At 37.3% G+C, this 24426-nt stretch overlaps 1 protein-coding gene across 4 annotated transcripts in view; it reads left to right on the forward strand.

The window, feature by feature from the left end:
* The window catches only part of LOC107085934 (receptor-type tyrosine-protein phosphatase F-like), a 264502-nt gene that overhangs the window by 30346 nt on the left and 209730 nt on the right, over positions 1-24426 (forward strand). The window contains exons 2-3 of one of the 4 annotated variants that reach the window (XM_015376596.1): positions 16078-16148; positions 24026-24167. The exons of 1 other annotated variant lie outside the window; for it this stretch is intronic. The gene's annotated coding sequence lies outside the window, so the exon portion shown is untranslated. The remainder of the gene's footprint in view (positions 1-16077; positions 16149-24025; positions 24168-24426) is intronic. 2 more of the 4 variants (XM_015376598.1, XM_015376597.1) reach the window with 2 other exon arrangements.

Below are 24426 nucleotides of genomic sequence, written 5' to 3' on the forward strand. Positions count from 1 at the left end.
GCCCGCCCTGACAATTTGATTGGATCGCCTGACAGTGGGCTTTAATACTCGCGCTACTATGGAGCAGAGCCAGACCGAACTTCCCCGAACTCAAACCTTGTGGGCGGGACTAAGTTCGGACTGGCACCCAGGCTACTGGACTCCAAGATTTGAAGACGTTTCGCCACCTCTCCAGAAAGCTTTCTCAATTGAAATGTCTGGATCCGCAGTGAGTTTGAGTCTTATAAAGATAAGACTATATATCTTATCTATATAAGACTATATATATAAGACTATATAGATAAGACTATATAAGACTCAAACTCACTGCGGATCCAGACATTTGAATTGAGAAAGCTTCCTGGAGAGGTGGCGAATCGTCTTTAAATCTTGGAAATCAGTTGAAAGAGCAACTCTTTCAACTGATAACACAGGCTGAAAAAAATACAATAGATGCTTTTTATGCTTTTAGAGAGTTATAAAACATGCTGAGTTTAAAAATATGGGAAACATTTTGAAAATCTTTATGATGAAGATCTACATTATTTAGGAATACAAACAACTGGAGTTTGTGCTAACCTTGATAATTGCTAATAAATGCTAAGCCTTGTTTTCCTTTGGAAATATCCACCCTGAGTTATGATTATTTAAGCTCAGTAATTATTATACATTATGGTAATATATGCTGAAAGAATACAACATTTCACTCATTTTGAATCTTATGAGTAGAGATGCACTAACTACTCCACCAAGGATGGGAATTAGCCATAGCTGTGAATTACAATCAGCAGGTCAGATACTGAAAATCATACTTTTCCCCTTTCAATAACTACATTAAAACTAAAAGCACCCTTTTAAGAAATCATCAAATGATCCTTGATGTACTTTTTGAGTGAAGTAAAAATCAGAAAGTCACTAAGCAGTTTGTTTTATAACTTGATGTTTGCATGTTTTTGGCCACAGTTGAAGCCTTTCTCTCATCACCGCCATCCATCGTTTCTGCCTACTGGGAAGAGTCAGGGAGGACCCTATGGAAACAGCACGGTGTGAGCCATGCTGCAGCTCCTTTAAAAGGGCAATGATTCATGAGGCTGGCTCTCCTGTCCCTGGGGCTGGGGAGGAATAGCTAGCATTATCTTCTGCAAATGGGTCTGAAAATGCTCTTGGCCAGGATGACCAGGCCCTGATTTATAGCTCAAGATGAGCCGAATGGTTACGCTCTCTTTTCCAGCATAGGTATGAGGCCTGTCACTTCTCCATGCTTGAACATGCATGGAAACTCATAGCTCTTCCCTGCTTGTAATCTCTGCTGTTGTGTATTTTGCATTTACGTCAGAGTAATGCATCCATTTAGAAGACATGACATGAGGGAGTTAAATGTCTGACAGAAGCATTGTTGTGCAGAAGAAGTAGCAGCAGCTATTAGTATGTCAGCAGAGCGATGAGCAGTTTTTCACCTTTATCTGTTTTTGTCTAAGCCTCTGTATAGATATGAACCTTATCGATGCTGTGGAGTAGAAAATGTTGTCCAAGAAATAAAATGACTTACTAGTATTTCATATTCTTACTGAATCTGAAAAACAGGGGAGCTAAATTCTTGCAGACTTCGCAGTCTTAAGGAAAGGCTGATAGATGGTTTTGTTTTGCTAGTTTTTTGGGGGTTTTTTTGTTTTTATGTTTTGCTCAAATGACCTTCATGTCTATTTCTTCCTCCTTGAGAGTCCCAGTTGAGAATCTCTCAGCCAACTAATAAAACTCAAAGGATTTCACTTAATTAAATAGCATCAAATGTGGAAAATATTTAAAATTGATAACCCTCAACTTTCAGCTGTTTATGGAAAAAAAGAAATCTGTCTGTAGTATATGGAAATCTTGCTCTTTTATGTTGAAAATAACTCAAGAGTGATTCTCATATTACACCAGAAAATAGGCTAATCCTTCACCCGCAGACGGGGACCCTCCTCAATGTTAAGTCAACAAAGGTAGCGTATGAGCAGACAGACAGTAAGTGATGGTTATGTTGTTTTCACACCAAGCATGTCCTTTCCTGGATTAGTTTTAGCCTTTTTCCATTAGAATAGCCGTGTCTGGAAAACCTTCAGTTCAGGAAAGTCAGTTTCTAAACAATAGTTTCAGAAAGTACATTTGAATTACTTTGTAAAGCGTCTAAAATGCAAACTGACAAGAAATGCTTTAGTAAACACCTGGTTCCAGTTTTTGAGCAGCTCTCCCTGTTTAGAGACTTTACAGCTCTCTCTCAACATTGTGATGTACAACCTTAATGATGCTATTCCTAGTAACTCCCATGAACTTCAGTACATCGGTAGAAGATCATCAGCAATTGATCCAGGTTTTCATGAGAAATATTTAATGAATGTATGCTACAGGCATCTCCCTGTGACGTGTGTCAAAACCTCCTTTCCCATATCAGAGAGATGCCTTTTTCAAGCTGGTCATTAATGATTTTAAATGGGATGCTTCCAAGTGGATTATTTCAAAGACCCCGTGTCAGACAAATCCTTATTTGGTGGCTTGGCAGCTTGACTTGGACTTACTCTGCTTCCTGTCGCTGCATTGATTAACTTTTCTCCAATTTTATTTGCTTTGTTGTGCAGTCTTCTGCACTAACTCACCTCGTGTGATATCGGGTAAGTTGGAGATCTCAGGGACTTGTTAATCCTTTTATTTACTTTGTTGTGAGGAAGTAGATAAAGATGTCCAAAGGTTAGCCTTACTCACAGAAAATGCAGTTTTTTGAAATGGAATAAGAGTGGTATGAAACATATTTAGCAGTAACTTTCTGATCATTGTAAGGTCCTGTACAGGGGTTTGTATGTATACAAATATTTTTGTATAAAATTTGTTATACACAACCATGCATTTTATTGGGACTTTACACAGTAGATTGGAAAATGTGTTTTCAAACGGTTCTATGACGAAATATATGAAAGTTGTGGAAAGCATTTGTATTTACTTCCCTTGTTGTAAATTCTTTGTAGAACAAACTTCAGCTGTTTTTGGGGCATGTCTATACCCGCTTTACACATCTGATTGTGTGCACTCTAACTTTGTAAATTGATTAAAATTGGTCAGCTTTGATAAAAACATGTTCAGGCTCGAAAAAGATTGTATTTATGTCTGGACTTTGACTAGACCATCCTGACAGTATCACTGACTGTGTTTATGTTTTTGTAAGGGATGGTGAAACCTTGGCTTTAGTCTCGAGACTCTCAGGTTTGTTTGCTTTTTCAGGGATCTTCTGTACCTAGCTTTGCCTTTCTATCAACTTTAACCAGATTTGCTGAGAAAGAACTACTGTGTCTCACAGTGGAGATGGTGTGTTTAAGCGTAATCTGGCTAGTATCAGGTAAATACCATAAATAGCAATCAGGGTGCAGACTAACAAAATCCAGTTTGGTCTCAGGAGATTAGAAAACCCTCTTGCACATTTGCTGTGTCCCTTATATAAACTTACGCCTTTCTGGCAAATTATGGCTGTCTTTTTGCCACCTTTCCATAAATTAAAGATTGGTGGAATTGCTGTATCTTTTCCATCCTCCCCCCAGAATTACAGCTAATAGCTTTATGGTGCTTTATGGGGGATTTAGAAGCACATCAATCACAAACATGTTTTAGATTCTCACGTTTTTTCTTGAAAACATTCATTGACCATCTTTTCTAAACATTTTTTGATTTGCGTTTTTTTTACTTGAAAATTATTTCAGCACTTTTACCCTTTAGTGAAGTTAACTAGTAAGAAGCTGAGATTAGGATATTAATTGAGAAGAAAAGGTCCTATTGATTCTTTAACTTGTGATTCTTTTGCAGAAATTTAACATAGTGCTACTGAACATGTAAAAGTGTTAAATAGGTTGATGCTCATACTTTAGATTAAGTTTAAAGTAATGAAGTGTTAAGATAGAGTGTAGAGCTAAGACTCCCCCATCCACATAAGGCTTCTTGGATGGGGTTTGAAGTGAAACGGAGGGTCTGCAGGGAGTCTGACCCAGTGATAATGAAGAGAGCTGTCTAAGTTTTTGCTCCTTTCTTTTTTTAGAGGCTTAAAAGATCTCCCATCTTTGATTCGAGAAAGCCTAATGCAATATTTTCAACAGCCTCTTCAGCTCTTTTAAGCAGTTTAGGCTTTTTTCTTTTCACAGTGGTTGGGACTGACATTTTTTCATTATATGCTTTATGTATAAAAAAGAGTAAAGCAACATCAGCTCCCTACAAGACAGAAAATGATATGAAATTTCACTAACAAAACATTTTTCAGTTGAGTCAGTGCCAGCGTTATCTTTTAGTCTTCCTGCCTGCACAGAACTGCCTCGCTTTGATCCATATGTATTATAATGTTTTGGCATAATTTTTCTGCTAGCAACATAACTAAACAATTACAAATAAAAGACATGTCCAGATTGTGGGGAAAAGGGTGGAATGATTTTAGATGATAAAATAATATGCTATTCTTATCTGTTCTTTGTGAGGTTTTGATCGAAGATATGTGGAAACATGAACAGGCAATGTTATATGGATCAACTCTAGAGGCTAAGGTTATCCATAGACGTGCTATGGTGATTTGTAATCAAACATCGATCCAAGACCATTTTGGACAATCTTTTGTTTACTGATCTTTGTGTCAAACAAAAATGTAAACAGTTGTTGATGTTCCCATAAATTGTAACTGGAACACTGTTTGGCACAGTAGGTCAGTAGAAAACTACATCATGAGTAGATTATGGGTAATTTCAGAAAATGCTCTGCTCCAGTAAGGGTAATTTATACTGGTTGTTTGATGTTGTGTCAAAACCAATCTGTTAATATCTTCTTATACAACTCTATAGTACAGACATGTCTTATAGTACAGAGTTCTTCAACCTTATACAATCCGGTACGTCTGTGATTAACAGATGCAAGGATTGCTCTCCATTTCCTGCGGTTAATTATTGAGAAGGGTGTAAATGATGTCTAATGCACATTTATCATTTGAGAGATGCCTATTAAAAAACAACTGCTTCTTTGTTTAAAAGTAATTTTGCATAAATATCTTTTGTTTTAACCCAAGTTGAGTCTCTCGTTATTTTAGAGGGTCTTCCTCACATGCTATGACATTATGAATTTGTACGACAGTATCTTAGCATCATGTATACAAAGGTCTTCTAATCAGATTATGATAACCTGTTGGCTTATTATGTTTTAGTTTTCTCCCTTTGCATATATTTACCGTGACAAGTAGACATGACCAAAGTACTTTTTTTTTAAGTCTGGGGGGATTCCAAAACACTGTACACTGCACACCATTCAGACCATTCACCACCATCAGCAGGTGGTGAATGGTCTGAATGGGCAGAACAATCACCCAGAATGTTCGGGGTGAAGTTCTGGACAAAGGTCACTACAGCCAAATTGCACATTGCCAAGGTGTGACCCAGCAGCCCTTCAGTTGCAGGACAAACTCCTGCATCCTACGCCACTGTTGCCCCATTAACGTGAAAGAGCCATAGACATGTAAAATGGCTATGGAGAAGGAATGACACAGAGCAAGTTAGCAGTGCTGAATGTAAGAAAGAGGTCCATGATCAAATAGGAAAATTTACAAAAACTATTGGATACCAAGAGGGATAAGGCACGTGTTGCACTCGGAATATTATACAAGGATGATAAAGATAATCTACCATATTATAATCTGCAAATGAACTTTGCAAAAAAAATTGACCCCTGACAAACACATCCGTCAGGGAGCAGTGGGAAGCTCTGAATGGCTGGTGAGCAATCTGAGGGTGAGGATCTTGCCCAGAGTGGCAAGCTATGGGGCTTGAACCAGGTACAGTACTTGCAGCCCTCTCAAGCTGCTTTCCCCCTGAAATTAACGGGTTAATTTGGCCAAAAAGCCAGTCTGACCCGTGCTGGCGACCTGTGTAGCCTCTGTCCCTCCACTGCTGCATGGCTGGTGATGCCATCCCGGTAGGTTAGCTTTGATGATGTCATTAGTGCAACAGAAATCAGGAAAGCAAACAAGAGCAACATGAAATTGAGCAATGGAGTGGTGAGTGTCCTTAATTGTTTGGTTCTTTTGTCAGTCAAAATATCTTTTATCAGTTCTGCCCCATATTGATTGATTGAATGTAAGCAGAGTTGTTTTGACTTGTTATATTAAATGTGACTGGCGCAATGTGACATATATACATTGCGCTCAAGGGTATTACATAAATTAGCTGGTTAACTCGGGTCTGTTGTTCCAACTGTTTGCCAATGGGAGCCGATTTGTTTGATGCGGGTCAGTAAGTCATTTCGACTTCCACGAAAACCCAATTGTTCGTGTGTTTTAATAGGTTTTTGGTTAACCAGGTGAGAAGAGGGTATGAGTTAACACCCACTCTGTTCAAAGCACTATACCTTCAGTCCGTGTTTGTTGAATGTTCGTATTTAGTAAAAGGGGAGCAAAAGCTGAGGAGGCCTTCCGATTTTTCTGCCAGGTTGATTGATACTTGAATATATTGCCTTACTAACACTGGCATTAGTGATTATCATGTTATTCTTAGGCTCTTAGTTAGGGAGAGTTTATGCGGAATGTATGTCATCCTGCTTGCTGAATGCTTGGCATATTTAGTTTTTATTAACAGATCGACATGTTTATTTTTGTTTTTCTAATTACGTGAATAGACCCTTTATGTGTCTAGAATGTCAGTGGTGTGTAAATCTTTATCAGTGCACCCAAGAGATTGACCAATACAGGTTTTTTAATACTGATTATTTGACTTTAATCTAACCAATCCCCGATACATGCTGCTGATATTTTAAGGCGGATTCTTAGAGTCAGTATTGCTTTTTCTCTTCTCAGTTTAAATAAAAAAAATTACACAATGATAATAAACCTTACCCAAGTCTCAATTTAAACAAATAAAAAAATAAATACTAACACTTCGAGCTAGATATTAACAATTGATAGCAAATGGAGGAAGTGGAAATACTTGTCCTTCACATGATCTCTAAGCATAACTGCTGAATACACCCAAAGAATGAATTCGTGCTCCCTCAATCTCTAACACCATACCAACCTTTTCAGCTGTTCAACAGTCAACATCAGTAAATTAAATTTGGCAATAAATAAACCACAATGTGCTTGGCTGTTTATTGCACTGTATAAAAGATGTCAGGATTGCTATGATAAATAAATGAATTAAAAATATTTTAAAATCTCTTAACTTGGTCATTTATTTGATTGGTTTCTACCACGCCCCTGTGATTACACTGTGCCACCCCTGGGGTCGCAACTCTGTTTGGGAACCACTGCACCAATGAATCAGTCAATGCAAGCACATATTGACCGATACTGATACAAAAAATGCTAATATTGATGAAAATATTGGCCAGCTGATGAATTGGTCTATCAAGTGCAGCAGCCATAGTTATTTGGCATCAAACTGAATAATGTTGTTAAGCAGGCATCACTTTTACTTTGCTGCTATGCTTAATGTGTTGTCTACACTATATTGGGATGAAAGTTCAGTGCTCTGTTCACTATTAATATGTCAATTATTAGTTGAATTATCTGCAAGTAGGTCAGATTGCCCTATTATTGGTATCACTCAAAGCATTGCCCATGCTGAGAAAAACTGATGCATAGTCTAGAATGAGATCAGGTTGCGTCACTTCAATCATTGCTGCGTTATCATCAGCAAAACATTTACATAAACTCCATAAAGGGCTAATGTGGGGTACAGGACATTTCTTCACATAACCTGAGATATCTTGTACCATGAATGCTGGTGCGGTTTTAGTTCCCTAAAGTTGAATACTTCATTAAAATGCAAGACAGTTATAGTTAGGTAGATTAAATCAACCTTGATTTTTTTTTTTGTACTATTGGGCTTAAAGTTTGGTGGTAGATCCTGCTGTCCACAATAAGGTTAGGAGTTTTCTGACCATTAAGCCTTAAAGTATCAGACCTGAATCTGGCATAAGTAGGCATGTTTTTTGTTTTTCTCCTTAGAACAGCTGGGAGCAGGTGCGTAAAAAGCTTCAGTACTTCACTATTAAGTCTGACATCTGGACAGATGTCTCTGTTGTGAGGTTGTTTAGGCTGGAAAAAAGCACTGGAGGATATTTTGTGAGCACTATTAAAGGTCCCAGGGCACGTGAGGTGGTTGTGGAGTGCTTTATTGCAGAATTACTATTTAAGTGTTTTTAAAAAGTTCCAGTACTGTGTTATGTTTAAATGAAACACTGCTTCTAGTTGTTTTACATTTGCAAAAGGGACACATTTAAGAGGCTTAGTTAATTGGCATACTAGTTTTAGCTACCTTTGAACAGTACTTATCTTTCAAACAATAATTAAATAATTTGTTGCAATCAGTATTTCACTTGTTAAGATAAAATGTAACCCTAAATTAAAAAGAAAGAAAAGCTCATTGACAGTGGGACCTTCCTGGCACTGGAGCAAAAATGCTTAGAAGGGATCAGAATAAACAAGAGCTTCTCTGAAATGCCAGCAAACCGAGGATGAGTTATAAGATAAGCAAAATAATTTGTGGTTGTCTGCATATTCATTGCTGACTTGTGCCATTATTTAGAGACTCATTTACATTTTAAGCAGCATATCATGGTCAAGGACTGTGTGTACTTTCTCCTGTGAATCTCTGGAGCATTGCAATGAGTTTATCTTTAAGGGGAGAGATGTTCCTATTGATTAAAGACAGCTTGACCTGTGTTGGTAGTAGATGAACGGTCCCTCAATACGAAATCAGTGAGGGATCACGCCATTGATTGACCTTGATCAGACTAAATTAAGCGAACAAACCTCTTGCGATTATTTTGTAATCATGTTGTAATATGCATTCCTATCCTAATTGAGTTTGTCAGATCAATGGATTTGTTTTAATTTTTATTTATTTTTTATTTTACTGTGAAGCTCTAAGGAAAGGCAAGCCTTTCAACTTTTCATTTGCAGCTTTCTAATTATCTCCCTTCCCTCAGGCTTTTCATCTGTAGGATTTTTTTATCACAGGAGTGCAAGTAAATGTTTGTCGATAATATGCCTGTCCATCTGGGCTGATAAATACCAGATATTTTGCTTGAGATGCGTGGCAACCTGAATATCAACAGGAAGTGTGACTGGTTTAAATTGCAAAACGTCTTAGTGACCCTGCAGCATGGTGATGTTGCGTCATCTTTGGCATTTAGCCAGTCAAAAATATGTTGCCCAATTTCAAAGGTATTGAGAAAAGCAGTTTTCTTCTACGTTTGCACCCTGGAGAGAGAAACAGGGTTGTAGGACTAATGTTTTTCGACTGATGAAGGCAAACTTGTAAACGCAGTTGAGAGTGCATTTTTCCTCCAACAGCCAGGGTAAAGTTACATATGATGCACACCTGTCAGGTAGAAAGACATAATGGCCCCCAACAGGAGAAATTAACCTAATAAGTGAAACTCTATATTTAATACTTTATTAAACGGCTGCCCTTTTATTCTTACACCATGAGTTTTAGTCTCCGGTTCTGGAGGGCTAATTCCTCTAAGCTTTTAGATGTGTCTCTGGTCCAACAGGCCCGAATCAAACAGCTGAACTGCGTCCACAGCATGGCATCCAGGTATACAGAGCGCTGCTGATTACCTGTAATCTGGTATTTGTGTGTTGATGCAGTTCTAAATAGTTGGGTTAGATTAGCTAAATAATTGCTTTCGCTAAAATGCAGAATAATGAGACCATTTGAACATGTCCAAATTTAAACTCCCATCAAATTTAGAGGTTTATATATGAATTCTTAGATTTGTCATCTCAAACTCCAGTCCTTGAGGGCTAGTGTTCTGCACCTTATAGATACATCTCTGCTGCAATTGTTGAGTCAAATATTGGCTCATTCGCTAATACTAGTTTGGTAGTTTAGGCATTTAAGTTGGTCATCACCAACTTAAAGGATCTGCTGCCCAACTTCTTAAAATCCTTTAGAGATCTTGCAGTCTATCTATTGAGAGTTGAGAGTTTTGGCTGCAAAAGAGCCGGTGTTCCTTATGTTATGCATGATAGCTGCTGCTTGTAACTTGAAAAAAAAAAAGGCTGTTTGACTTTGACAGGTTGACTTTTATTGGAGGTATTGTAGTTAAATTGGGGAGGAGGATTATGTAGCTTGGAAAATATTTTTATGCAATCAAAAAAGGTATGAAATTCATTAAAGACAAAAGTATCGGGAAATAGAAGATAACAGAGGGAAAAAAATATAGCACAATAGCTTTATGGTTCATTATGATTAATTTGTTATTATTTTAGTACAGTGTTTTTATAATGCGTCAGTATTGTTGCTGCCATTAACCAAAGGCTCAGACGTGCTACTCAGGGTTCTTGTTAAATCCTAAAGAGCGTCACTGCAGCCGCGGGACTGAAGCTCAGCAGGGAGCCTATCCGGAGGCTCTGCTCCCCTCTGGTACACCAATCTAATATGGGATCGCGCTGCCTTGCATTATCAAGAGCAACAGTACATCTGCCATTTGACTGTACTGTTCAACAGGCCAAGGCCATGTTTGTGTCTGAGGCTGACACACAGTAGGAGCAGAAAGCGTGTAGACACAAGATTGGATCCTCTAGCACCTGTCAATAAACAGTGAGGGAAGGTGGGGAATTATATTGCTGCTGCCAGTCTTGGAAGTCAGGGAATTTAACTGGCAGTTTTGCTGGAGGAGAGGGGCAAATAATACACTATCCTGGCTACTGTAGATGTTATTAATCTTCATTATAAGGATTAGCTCCCACCGGCAGAGTCTGACAATAACCATTGTCCTCTAACCCAAGGCCAGTTGGCCAGATAAACCTCATGGTCTTAATATGTTTTCAGTCTGTCTGGCTTTCTTTGGCTTGGCCTGAAACGCCTGTTTAGTCCTTTTTTTCCCTCCTCAATGACATCTAGTTACAGACACAGACACATTTGTTGTAACCCTAATAGGTCTTTAAAACTGCTTTATTTCTACTGACACATGATTTAGTTAAAAGCTTTTGTAAACCTTAAAAAAACAAGTCAAAGAATAGATATATAAAACAATGGAAATATATGATTATGGATGCTTTTTTTTGGTGCCCTTATAGAGAGTATAATTAGTTTCCGATTTCTCGTCATGAATTTTCATCCATCCATCCATCCATTTTCTAACATGCTTAATCCCAAGTGGGGTCCGGAGTCAATGGGCAATGGGTACACCCTGGACAGGTCGCCAGTCCATCGCAGGGCAACACAGAGACAAACAGGACACAGAACCATTCACGCACACACTCACACCTAAGGAGAATTTAGAGAAGCCCATTTCATGAATTTTCAATCCAAAAAAATATGAGAATAGTAACCACAGTACAGACTTTCATTTGAGGCAAGTGGATTTTTCACATGTTTCTTTCAAATCTTCCAACACCTATCCTGGAGATTTTCTAAACTCTGGCAACTCACTTGAGAGCAGCCTGTAGTAGAAGCCCTGATGTTTTCAATCACTTAGCGATGAATCCTCCTAACAACATTCAAAGTCCGATGCAAACCAATCTAGGGCTGTCAGGCTAAATTTGAATAGGAATATGAGAACAGTATTCTCCTAGCGGCCAAAATCAACCAAAACTGAAAGTTCTCTAGTACTGCTTTTAAACATCAAACATACAAAGTGATTACAAAGTTGACATTTTAAACTGTATCTTTCAATTATCTGATAACAATAAGCATTACAAGAACAGAAAATTAAGCCTGTATTTCCTTACTTTAAGTCAGAAATATCCTGAAGTTCTCATATGTTCCAGGAGACATTGAGTTTAAAAGTTCAAAACATTTTCTCCAGCGTTTTGCTCTCTCTCCTGCTCACTGCCTCTTACGAAGAACGTTTGTAGCTTTGTGATAGCTTATTAAATCTGTTGTGCACGATCTAACTTGATATTTAAAATTTGCTTGGCAAGAAGTGTCCACAGTCAGAATAACAAATCAGAAAACACTTTCTTGTGAAGTATTGTTTCACACTGGAGCAATGTTGAACATGGTACTGATAAGGTTTGTTGCACTAACTGGTTGGAAAACAACAGGATATTGATGTTTTTAGTGGACTGGTCGCCAGTAAGGGTCAATTAAGCTAAAGATTGGTCAATTGCAGTCACCAGCTAATCCCCGTCTGGAATTGTTACTACAAAAGGTACTTATATTAAAGTCTTGCTGTTTTATGCTTCCATTTATTGCTTTGTTATACTGATAAAACAATTTCCCGTCGGTTGTAAATATGGGAAGAAGTGATTATTTTGTTTGTTTTATAAGATTAGAAGCAATTCTTACATGTAGGTCGTTGTCGTAAAACTCAATTTGTGTAAGAATGAATTTATCCTACTAAGACATAACTAAATTAATGTGATTTGAGCATGAAAAAGGTGATTATCTCACAAATTACTCAAATATTTGGGCTGACAGAAGCTTACTTTGTTGTCTGAATGCATGCATTGGCAAAGCGAATGCTTTTTGGCTGTCATTTGCAACTTACCTCTAACCAGATCAAAAGAGCTGCTTGGCACGGTGCTCGTTGTTGCTGCCTGAAAATCCTCTCAGTTCTCACCTCCACTTTCTCCAAAGCCAGAAGCATCAGTGAGTTCAAGGAGAAGAGAATCTTTTGTTCAAGCTACTCATAAGATTATATCCAGTCCCGTATCAATCAGCCATTGAAGCAGTAATTGAATTTATGCAGAAATGTATTAAGCTTGATTACTGAAACATTGAACCTTATAGGAAAGGAAATTAAAAGGAAGATGTAAACTTATCATGCACTGAAAAGGTTCTTTTGTCATTTTCTATAGATAAAGGTTATGATAAATTATGTATGTCATAATCAATATTCCTACATAAATGTTCTTTGAAAATGTGGATATTTATGTCAGATCTGACATAAATTAAAAATAAATAGAAAATAGATAAGTTTCATGAGTTCCCCCAGTATATTGAGTAAGTGTTTCTTCATTTTTAATTCATAATTTACACTGTTTGATTTATTCTTCATTCAGTTGCTTGCATAGGAATGTATTGTTTTTTTTGTTGGTGGACCCACATAAGCTTGATCCTTTATTAATAATGCAAAATGTTTCCTATGCCATATGGCATTTAGTGTGTTTCTATATTTCCCAGTCTGGATATTGATAAGTAAACAGCAGCAGATACATATATATTTTTAGAAATGTTAGAATTTTTTATCCCTGTATCCTTGGGTATCTTTTTTTTTTTTTACTTCCCAGTCCCTTTATATCCTTGCTTTTTCTTGCTTTGTCCTGATTTTCTTCCATCCTCCTCTTGAATTTATTTAGTTCCTTCCTCTTTCCTGCTTTTCTTTTTATTTTCTTACGTTATGTCCTCATATCTTTACTCGTTTGTGTCTTTTCTATCTACATCGTTCTTGATTTTGTCTTCCTTTATCTTTTTTTCCTTCTTTAACCTTTATTTATTTTTTCTTCCATCTTCTATTTCCCTTTTCCTTTATATCTGTCCTTCCTTTTATTGCTTGCATCCTTCCATCTTTTCTTTTCTGTCCTTTCTTCCCTTTTGTTTGCCATTGTTTCTTGTCTTTTTCCATATGTTCTTGTTTTCTTTCGTTTCTTTTCTCTTATTCCTGTCTTCCTTCGCTAGTCATGTCATTCCTTTCTGTGCTTCCTTGTTGACGTCTTCTATTTCTTCTTAACATCCTCCGTTATTTCTTCCTTTGTTCTTTCCCTCCCTGCTTTGTCATTTTTTGTTTATAAAGGTTCTATACATGTAGCCTGCCAACCTGTAGAAATCTTTGCCATCTTTGAAATAGTATAGACTTTAAGTATTGTATAAAGTTAAGTCTGGAATTGCTTTGATTTTCTTCATAAAAAAGTACTTGTACCTCTTAGGGAAGTTAGATACCCATAGTGACAGTCGTTTCCTAATGGACAGCATTTAATATAGTTGCCTTTCATTGTTCATTTTCTTCAAGGGTTCGACTTTTTCCTGCTTATTTTTTCCTGTCGCATGTAGGAATCAGTTGTCATAAATGGCTGCCAGATTGCAATAGAGTCAATTGGGATTCCTGCATTCTTACAAAGCGATCTAATGGGTTTGGTGAGATGGTTTAATTTCAAATACAGTTTTGCACTAGATTGAAATTTGAATATTAAAATTTGTTCTGACAGCCTCACAGTGTGCCTCTCTGAGTTTGTCAGAGCGCCCCTTTGAGCAGATTTAAGGTTGCGCTGTTAATCAACTTTGACACACAGAAAAAACTGTGGTTTTTGTTTCACTTTGCAACCAGAAGCAAAGTTATAGCTGAAGAGTGCTGCACCATGTGTTAGCAATTAGTGTGTGCAGCAGATGTATCTGGTTGAATTTCTGAAGGAAAATGACAGAAAACACAGACTGAATACTGTAAGCGGGGCCAGCACCACCTCGTATATTTGTCTGCTAAGCAGCTTTCTCACACTCCCACATTAGGACTCATTAATGCACTGGAAAGGCGGATGTGTAAGAATAGTTATTTGCTGAATCTTTCCAGCTCACTAGTGATTAGATTCACAGAAACACTTTGGTTGAGTTATGTGACCGAGTCAGAACTACAAAATTTGTGGCAAGGTGCAATTAAAATGTTGGTTTTATCAAAAAAAAAAAGTCTATTTCAACACTCTGGGATTTTCTCAAGGACTTCTCCTACAGGCTCTGTTAAACAATCACTGCAGCCACTTTGATCAATTCTTTCAAGAGTATAATCCATTTAGTCCAAAAATGAATTACCCTTAGAGTCTTTACATGTAAAACATTTTTTTAGCTTATGTCAGGATCATTTTATCCATTAATATATCTGCCAACCATCAATGGTTCCAGTGAAAACTTAAATTTTAGCTATTTTTCTTTTATCTGTTGTTTTTATGATGACACATCCAGTTTCTAAATCATCTGAGCATTCCAGGTGTCTCTAGTTAGACCTGAATACATCAAATGCTATCTTCTATTTCATGTTTCTAGCTCCTGTCGCTTCACTTATTGTGGGACTAAGATTAGGAACACTATCCAGGGTAGGAAGAAGCTCCTGGCTGCTGTGCTGAATCCAGACACTCATAATCCTTATGGACTTCGTTACGTGGTGGAAACGCACATTAATGATGCCGGTTGAACTGGCACTACAGTGTTCTGAAATTTTTTTTAAAAATCTACTAAAACAAAATGACACAAATTATAGTCACTGTAATAAAAGGCAGCAAATTTTTACCTCACATGAATGATCAGCTGCTTGAGCTTGTGCCTCTTCCTGGATGTTCCTATTATTGGCTGGAAGCAACATCATCATTGCTAGCTGAAATGTTAACGTAAGAACAACCTACCCGATAGCAATACATCCATTAATACTTTCCTCCATAGTTGATCTGCAGTCAGTGCTAGATTGCAGCCTCTATTTCCTGTTTATTACAGCCATGCTTGGTGACGTAATGTGGACGACGAAGTATTATGACATTATACTTTGAGATACTTGGTTAATTTGCTTCAGACCAAATAGAAAAAGCAAATTTGCATGTCCTTTTATGTGAACTTTTTAAAAAAGCTTAAAATTAGTTTTTCAGTTGGATTGGAAAAAAAACAGCTTATGCTAAACGCATCAGCTCTTGGAAGCATACTGCTTCCTGATGTTAGCTCCTTCCTTACTGACGCCACTATTTGGACAGCAACTGGGGGCATCATTGATGCGCTTCTGCCATAAATAAAGTTTCTTTCCCAATTTGAGGTATACCGATGAAGCCTCTGTTCTGTTCTTAAGTGATGGTGAGATGGGGGTGACGGACTTGGGGTGTTGTACGCAGAAATACTGGATCTAATCTGGTCTGTCATGGTTAAAAAAAAAAAAAAAGAAAATTGAGTCTAATAACTTTGACCAGTGGTCGATTGGAAACTAGAAATCTTAAGTTGTCTTATATTTCAGTCAGTGAACATACCACACTGATGTGCTTTATTAGAAAACTTTTTATGATGTAGAAATTTCTACTGAAAGAACTTTCAGATGTAAAATGAAATTTGAAATGAGCAGAAAACGGGAAGTGTGAATGCATTAAACAGAAGTATCTAAGATCTATTTTTTGTTGTTGTTGCTTTGCAGCTGTCTGTCATGGAACGTGTTAGCTCTTCAAATGCTCTCAAGCTGCTGGATATCTCAGAGTTATGGTAAAGGTATGTGATCTCTAGTAAATACAGCCTGATGATTACATATACTTATTTTTTTGCTTTTTCTGGGGTCTGATATTCAATCTCAGCTGGTATTACTTACGAAAACAGCATGAACAAGAATAAAAAATACTCTATCTTTCAATTTCTTTCCAGCAACAGCACTCTGATTAGTCTGTATCTATAGAATACACATTTTAATACTTTTACAACATGAGTTTCTTATTAGCCTTTTTTACCTCTACACTTTTGTAAAGACATGTTTCATGTTGATTAGTGTGAGATGCTTTTTTGTATTTTATGCATTATGACCAACTAAAACTCCAAGTTTTGTGTAAAAAAACAGAGAAAAAGGCTAAACACAGAAGTATTTGATGCATTCTGATAACTTTCCAATGGTCGTACTGCTGAAATACCTTATTTTCAAAGCATAATAGTAAGGTAAGGTTAAAGTCTTGTATTTTTTTTTATGTTTTTATCAGTATGTTTTCTTTTGATATGAAATGCCTCATGAACTGCCCCAAGATTTGTCCCATCAATCTGCTGTGAGAGAGTGGGCTTCTTCACAGGCTGTCTGCCATTCTTTCATTGTGGCCCTGTTGGGAATGGTGATTGGATCTCAGTCAACCAGCAATAGATGGATTGGCCCTCAACTGGGATGATTGAGTGGTGCTGCTGTGTATGCACATGTATATATCTTTGTGTGTGCCCTATTGTGTGTTGAGTGAGCTTACCATGTGCGCCATGCTACCCTCTCTAGAAACAACAGCATATCTGTTTCGCTCCATCTCCTTTCCCCCTCTCATTTGAATTTTGAGTTCTCTCAATCATTGGCAGCACTGCTTTGCACTGCCTCTGGCTTACTGGTACAGAGCGGGATGGTTTTCCTTTGAACAAAGATTCTTGAGTCAGACATCTAATCATTATCAAGATTTAACTGAATGTAGACCCTGTGGATAATTAAATCCAAGTTGATGCTATTAGAGTATCCATGATTTAAGATGAAATGATACAAGATACAGAAATGGCTGTAGCTTTCAATGCCATTCATGATAAATGGAAGACCTTGAAAGTCAGTCTTGGATTATATATAGGTATAGGTCATTCTCAACTTCTGCTCACAGAGCTTTTCTTCTTCTTCTGTCGCTCAACTAAGCTGCTCCAACATCCCATCATTTTTTTTTTCCTGTTTTTGGTTTGCCTGTACCTGGCACACATTCACTGTGTGTGAATGGTCCAGATAATGATCAATGATCATGACTAGACCTACAGTTGTATCTGTGCGAGGTTACAGTTCTCTGGTTGTTATAGGGACACACCACTGTGATCTGCTCCAGAAGCTAAACTCTTGCACAAATAAAACTGTTCAAAAGGTTTAGTGTGAAGGCACTGTAAATCGACATTAACGTAACTGTAGATGGAAATGGAAAAATGCCCTTTTTGTGTTAGGAAAACTGTTACACAGCCTGATCTAGAGCCATGTCACTCATAATAGTGTGCACTTTGTTGCATTAGTCTATTCCTTTTTTAATGACTTGGTAATTGCTTTGTCCCCAGTTATTGAGATGACTGCCATGCACTATTACAAAAGTTTAATGATCTGTAACTATTCCTCTTAACAAAGCCATCAATCACTTGTGTCACCATGGCAACAGTAATAGTCATTGCACAGATGTTGTAATCAATTGTGACGCCCAGTGAAGTGGCCCCCCTCCGTGGAAGTTCCTGTACCTGCAGGAGTCTGCCTTTTTGAGTTTTAAAAAGGAAGTCTATGCAAACTTAATGGATGGCATGTTGGTGCTATTTATAGTGTTGTGGAAATGAGGAACATTCCCCCCTCCTCCTCTCTTTATTCTTCATTTTATGAAAATTTACTCAGGCTGTGGAGCAATCAGGGGAAGTACAATCATCTGTTTTACCGTAGAGTGGCCAAGTTATTATAATCAGAGCTGCATAAACCTAGGACTTATTTTTGCTCTTTAAGTATGTCAGTTTTATTCCTCTGGTCTTAAAGGTAGGCCTACATGAAGTCAAACACTGTAACGCAGAAGACACCAATGGGTGTATCTCTTGGACTTCAGTCATGAAAAACTAAAAAGAAACATCTTTTTGACTCATGGTCCTTACCTGCTGGTGAAAATAAGACAGAAATCACAGAGAAATCGCTTTGTGACCGGAATCAACCTATTTTAAGATTGACCAGCTTTGACAGGTGACTGCGCAGTCAAAAACTCAAAAATCCATTCTCTTTTCTTTACCCACAGGGCATCAGGTCACAATGACAACAACACACTTTGTTGGTGAAGTTGAGGCAGAGCAAGAGGGCGCATATGACAGGAAGGCCTATATTTAGTACAAAATACCACAGTGTATTTCGAGGTGCTCTCAAACTCTACCTATAATTGAACATGCTGGATTTACAAATAGATTGTGATGACAACAGTCCTCGGTATGGAAGTTATTACTGTGGAAAGAACAGTGCAGATTTGGTATGTTCAATCTACAAATAGTGTAAAAGGAATCAAAAGCCGTGTCTCCATTCAACTGAGGTGCGAAATTTGAGCCAACTTTTGCAAGTTTGAAAAAAAGGGATATGTGAATTTTCAGTTTTTCCATTTGGTTTTAAGTACATTAACCCCCTGGAATTAACCAAGCACCAAGCAAATAACAAAGTCATCACACATGGCTGTGATAAACAGGTAGTAAAAACCAACTCCAGCTTTTCATCAATCTTTGTTGATGCGATACTTAGAATAAATATTGCACCTACCGTTAAAATATTAATTAATTAATTAATTAATCTAATGCCAAAGCCCGTTGACTCTTTACTTATGGCTGCTGCATTATCTGTGGCAACATAGACATTTTATCACTTCCACAACAAATAACTACCTCACTGTCTCTCAATGCTGTCTTGGAGGGTTTCGCTGCTTTTTCTTGACACAACGTCAAGGGATCACCTTTTTTTTCCCCTGAGTTTCAGTCTACTGTACTGTGATTGGACACAATTTAGATGGGCATGTTTAGGTGTGGCGGTGGTGACACCACAACACCAACCCATCTCATTCCTGCTTCGAGCCTGGCCCCCCACCCAGACCAGACCACATTGTTAAAAGCATGTTGCTCGATTAGCAACAGCTGGTGGTGCAGCTTAAAGTTAGTCAGCGTGAAAAAGCTGAGTGCAGCCTTTCAATAGGAGAGCTTGAGCTTGTCACCACTGACAGGAAGCCATTCTGTGATATTATTGGATGAATGATTTGATTCATTTAATTTAGGTTGATCCTTGCTGAGATGAAGGTTTGGTTCAAATGTCACTAGTGATGTCAACAGTTGCTGTGCCCAGGTTAGAAAAATAAGGCCTGGATCAGTTTTTTTTTTCAGACTAAAGATGAGAGATGCAAAATAAAGCAAGTTTAAAAAAAAATGTAAACCATAAGTCAAGACGACAGCAGGTTCTATTACTGAAAGACAAACAAAGCTTAACAAAAAGGCTTTGTGAGAATTCATTGGGGTCCTTTAGATTGTAGCTTCAGAGCCTCTTATGAGTTGTTTGCTCATTTATTGCCATTTGGGAACAAAGTCTTTTAGGCTTAGGTGTGTTTGTTGTCTTCAACATATTACAGTTAATTATGAAAAAATAAAGGAGGCAGTGACAAAGAAACTGAAGAGGCAAGAAGCCATGGACAGTGATATAATGGGGAAAGATAATCACCTGGTTAAATGTGTATTTAATCTGTTGAGCTTACAGCTAAAGACGATAGATGTTTGTTTCTTTGAACATAGTTTCTAAAATGTTATATTGGAGAAGATTTATTGACTTGGCATAAAAATGAAATGAAGTTTTTGCCATATCGTCCAGCCTTACATTAAACCTTCCAAGGTATTTTTTAGTTTAGTAAAGAAAGCATCAGATTAAACTGGTTAAGAAAATCAAATTGCAGTTGTCACATTGAAGTCATTTAGTTATTTACTTTTAACTCTGAAGGCTTTCCTGACAATTCCATTAGTTTCAGAGCTTCATACTTTTGAGTTACTTCTGCCTTTTACTATAAGCCAGTCATCTGATTCACTTCAACCACTTAGGCTTCAATTATCTCGTATCTCCTCAATGATAGAAGCCAAGGCGCCAGCAGTGGCTCTCGCAGACTGCGGGACTTTCCCACTGGACTTTGAATCCTACTGCTGTGATTTTACCCATTGTTTAGTTTGGTTTACCCAAAATGCCTATAAAGGCAGTTGGTATCACTCTTGGTTTATTTGGCAAAAAATAAGGTTTTTGTCAGAGCGGAAAGTTGGTGATTCCACGTCAGATATTGCACATATATATTTACCCAAGTCAAGTCGCTTTATTTTTTTTCTAAAGCCCTTTTCACACATAGATGGCACTCTGTTTATCTAGTGGCAGCTGAATATTTTGGTGTCATATCTGAATTACAGTCTTGGTGCCTTCTGCAACATTCTTTGACAGAAATATGACAGGGTTTGATTTTAGTAACCCCCAGGTTTTACCTTTAACAATGGTTACAGCCACTATAAATGGACAGCAGCGACAGGATAATCTGGTTTCTGATCATATGTTGAAATCAACATGACACAAGTTTTATATATGTGTATATATACTGCTGCAATGCTTTTTTTTATCAGCAGAAAGATGTTAGAAGGAATTCACATTGCTGTTTTTTTTCTAATATACATTGCCTTGCAAACCTGTGTAAGAGCTAGAGAGATCCACAGCTAACATGAGAATAATATGCTGTCACAACAGCTACAAGCACCACAAATTTAACTTTTATCAATTGTAAGAATAGCAGGGCCTCAAGAGATTTGCAGCAGTAATCCAGATGGAAGATGGTGTTACAAGATGTCCACTCAGAATGACTGAAAAACAGGATACCACATTTTTAGGTTTGTTTCAAAAAGGTTGAAATGATGATGATACCTAATCTGACTTTTAATATCTCATCTAGTTTTCCATGCAATGACTGACAACTACCTGATGATAGCCACCTACCTTTTATTTGACAGCTATTGTAATAGTTTTGTACCAGAAAATCTTGGAACTGTACTTGAAGAAGGAAGAAAAAAAACACCCAAAGTTACTTGCAGGCAGATTTCTACATACTCAACAGCCTCATAAATTATGAGCTCAGTGTTCATTTCATGAAGTCACATTTAAAAACCTTTTTTTTTATTTCAGTCTTAAAATGTTTTGAACTGGAATATGTTCAAGAAAATATATGAATTTGCAAAAACACGAAAACAAAACTATCAATGATTTATATGTGTGCTAATTTCTGCCCCTCCGCAACTACTTCCAGTTTTCCTAATTCCAGCAATTGGAAATGTTACCTTTTCCTGCCTCTTTCGTCACACCCATTAAATCAATATATTTCCTCTTTTTTTTTAAGTTTTACTTTTTTTTCATAAATTTCTCCCTAAAAAAAGATTTTAGTAAAAAAAAAAATATCTGAAAAATGTAGATAAATAAATATCATGACCCTCCCTTATAATCTACAAACCCAATCTTCTAGCTTTTTTTTGCACAGTCCAAACTTTTTTAATTTTCTTAATTTTAAAGTTGAAATATTGAAACTTTTTTGTCTATGCATCAAAGAGCAGTTAGTGGGCTGTTGCAAGTAGTTGTAATATTCCACATGAATAATTTATAATCTTCTATTTTGGTAGAGCCCCTCTAATATTTTCCAATAAAACACAAGAAAATGTAGTTTTGCATGACATATTAAATATATGGTTTGTTTCTGTTCTTTGTTGAATTTAAGGCATCAATGACCTAAAGCTAACATATTAATAACACAATTTTACATTACACCAAAATGATTGGTTCATTGTCCTTTTCTATATAAAACAGAGTTAAAAAAGGATTTGCTGCCTTATAGCAGATTTACCTTTTCACTTTGGTTATACCATAAAGTTGCTTCATGATTTAATGCATAAAAAGGTGAAAATAGCTACACTTACCAACCATTCCCATTTCATAAAGAATGGTTCCATTGTTAAATGATATATTAACTGCTGTTATTGAAAGCAACGCTCAATTTTTTTGGTTTATACTGGCAGATCAGCAGAATTAAGAAGTTTAAATTGATACAGAGTGAAAACAATAAAGACAATAAAGCAAAAAAGAAATGCAACGTGATGAGAATCAAAGTCAGCCTAGAAATTGTGATCAAGACATTTCTAAGGCTTTAAGACTCCCAAGGAAAGCCAGAGCCAGTGTGAAAAGATAGAAAAGCAGCGGTGGCCCTTCTCAGGAATCACATGTCTACCAAAATTAGAGCTGAGAAGATGATCAAACTTGACATTCTACAGCACAGGTGTCAAACTCTAGTCCTCCACAGCCAGTGTCCTGAAACTTTAAGATATGCCTCAGCTCTAACACATCTGATTTAGATAATTATGTCCTTATCAGGATTTTTGAAAACCTGACTTTATGCTGATGAGGAAATTCACCCATTTGCTTCAGGATTGTAGGACTAGGGAGACAAGTTTCCAGAGCATCAACCTTCACTTTTACACCCCTGATCCAACGGAAGTAAAAACTGAAGCAAGGTTTCTATAGATGAACCTGCAGAAGGATCATTGAATTGAGAATACTGGGTCTGTTTCCTCCTGCTCAGGGTTTAAGATTAAACAATTTGGAAAAGAAGAAGGCCAGATAAGAGCCTCTACTGGAGAAATGCACGAAAAATACCAATACCAAAAAAAGCTATATATTTTTTTTCCCCCCCAAGATAAATATCATGATTCCCCAATACCGTTAAAGAAATATTCAGTCTATTGGTAAAAAGGGTAAAATATTTTCCAAGGTAAACATCCTGTTATACACAATATTAACTGACTCACCATTTTAACTGGTTTCTAAACATTTATGGTAAATAATTATCATTGGGCTGTAATGGGTCCAGGAATAAAAATCATGGCCAAATTAGTCTATACTGAAATCTGGTGGAGATGCTGCAGCATGGTCTGATAGACAATTTTTTCGTACTTAAAAAACCCTCCAATTTGGCCAAATGTGAACAATGCTATGAAGAACAGACGACTATGCAATACAATCAGCTATTTGGAATCACTTGTTTGTAGCTTTTGCTATTTAGGGTGGGACAACCATTTGTTTGGTCAAATATGAACAGGTTGGTTTTAATTAAACAAATATTTAATAGAAAACTGTGTGTTTACTTTACTTTATTTTTTTGAAAGGCAGAAGTAGGACAAAAAAAAATTCGAAGACATCTGCGAGCTGGTCAATCTGTGTATGTAATCATAGTTAGGTTTGCTGGAAAAAACTGTGTTATACCCAGCTGTCTCCAGTAAGCTGATTTCTTCTCTGTGTCGGAAAGAGAAACATTGTTTTTGTAATTTGATGTGGTGGATTAGAGAACCTTGATTTCCCCAGGTACAACACTCTAGGGGAACATACATTTCTTTGCCTTTGTCTGCCTTTCTAATCGCTTACAAGTGCACATATGCATGACAAAAGGCAGCAATCAGGAGAAGTAATGCCACTGAGTGGCCAGATGAAAGCACAGATCATTACATGAAAGCGGGTGTCACTATGTGTAATCAAAATAATTCTTTGCTCAGCTTATACTATAACACCATGGGCCTTTTGGTGGTCTCTCTTGGCAGTGCAAATGTGACAGTTTGGGTAATGCTTTGCTTACCCCCTCTACTCTCAGCCCAACCTTTGACCTTTTTCATTAGACAAACAGGCCAGTGCATTCTCTAAGCTTCACTTGTGATTGACAGCATCTGACTGTTTCCGATGCCAACCGTGAGAAATGCAGGGACAAAAGCCTCCGTCTCCTCCCCTCTCTCACGACTTCCTCTCTTTTCTTGCCTCCCTTGTTTATGTCTCTCAGAAACAGCCCGCGTGTGATATCATATGCCCACCGAGTGGTCCACACATATAACAAGAGGGTGGGATACAGCAGATGCTAATTTTCTCCACTCCAGTCTGTTTTTCAAGCAGAAGTTGAATGGATTGGTCACGCTTTGTGCAAGGTCGGTGGTAATATTTTTTTTTTCTCAGACACATTCATGCATTCTTTTGTGGATTTAAGCACATTACAGGAAATATTTGGAAGGTCAAGTCATTGCATCTGTGCAGCTCCACAGCTGATGTTCCCACCCCATCTCTCTTTTTTGTTTGCTTATAGCCTGCTTTAGAGGAAGTCCTTGATTAGTTCTGTTACAGAATCAGACAAAATGAGTATCTTCTTCCATACTGATAAATAGGGTTGTGACGATACATCCATGCCAT

This window comes from Cyprinodon variegatus, unplaced genomic scaffold, assembly GCF_000732505.1.
Source record: "Cyprinodon variegatus isolate N-32 unplaced genomic scaffold, C_variegatus-1.0 Scaffold137, whole genome shotgun sequence".
Classification (NCBI taxonomy): Eukaryota; Metazoa; Chordata; class Actinopteri; order Cyprinodontiformes; family Cyprinodontidae; genus Cyprinodon; species Cyprinodon variegatus.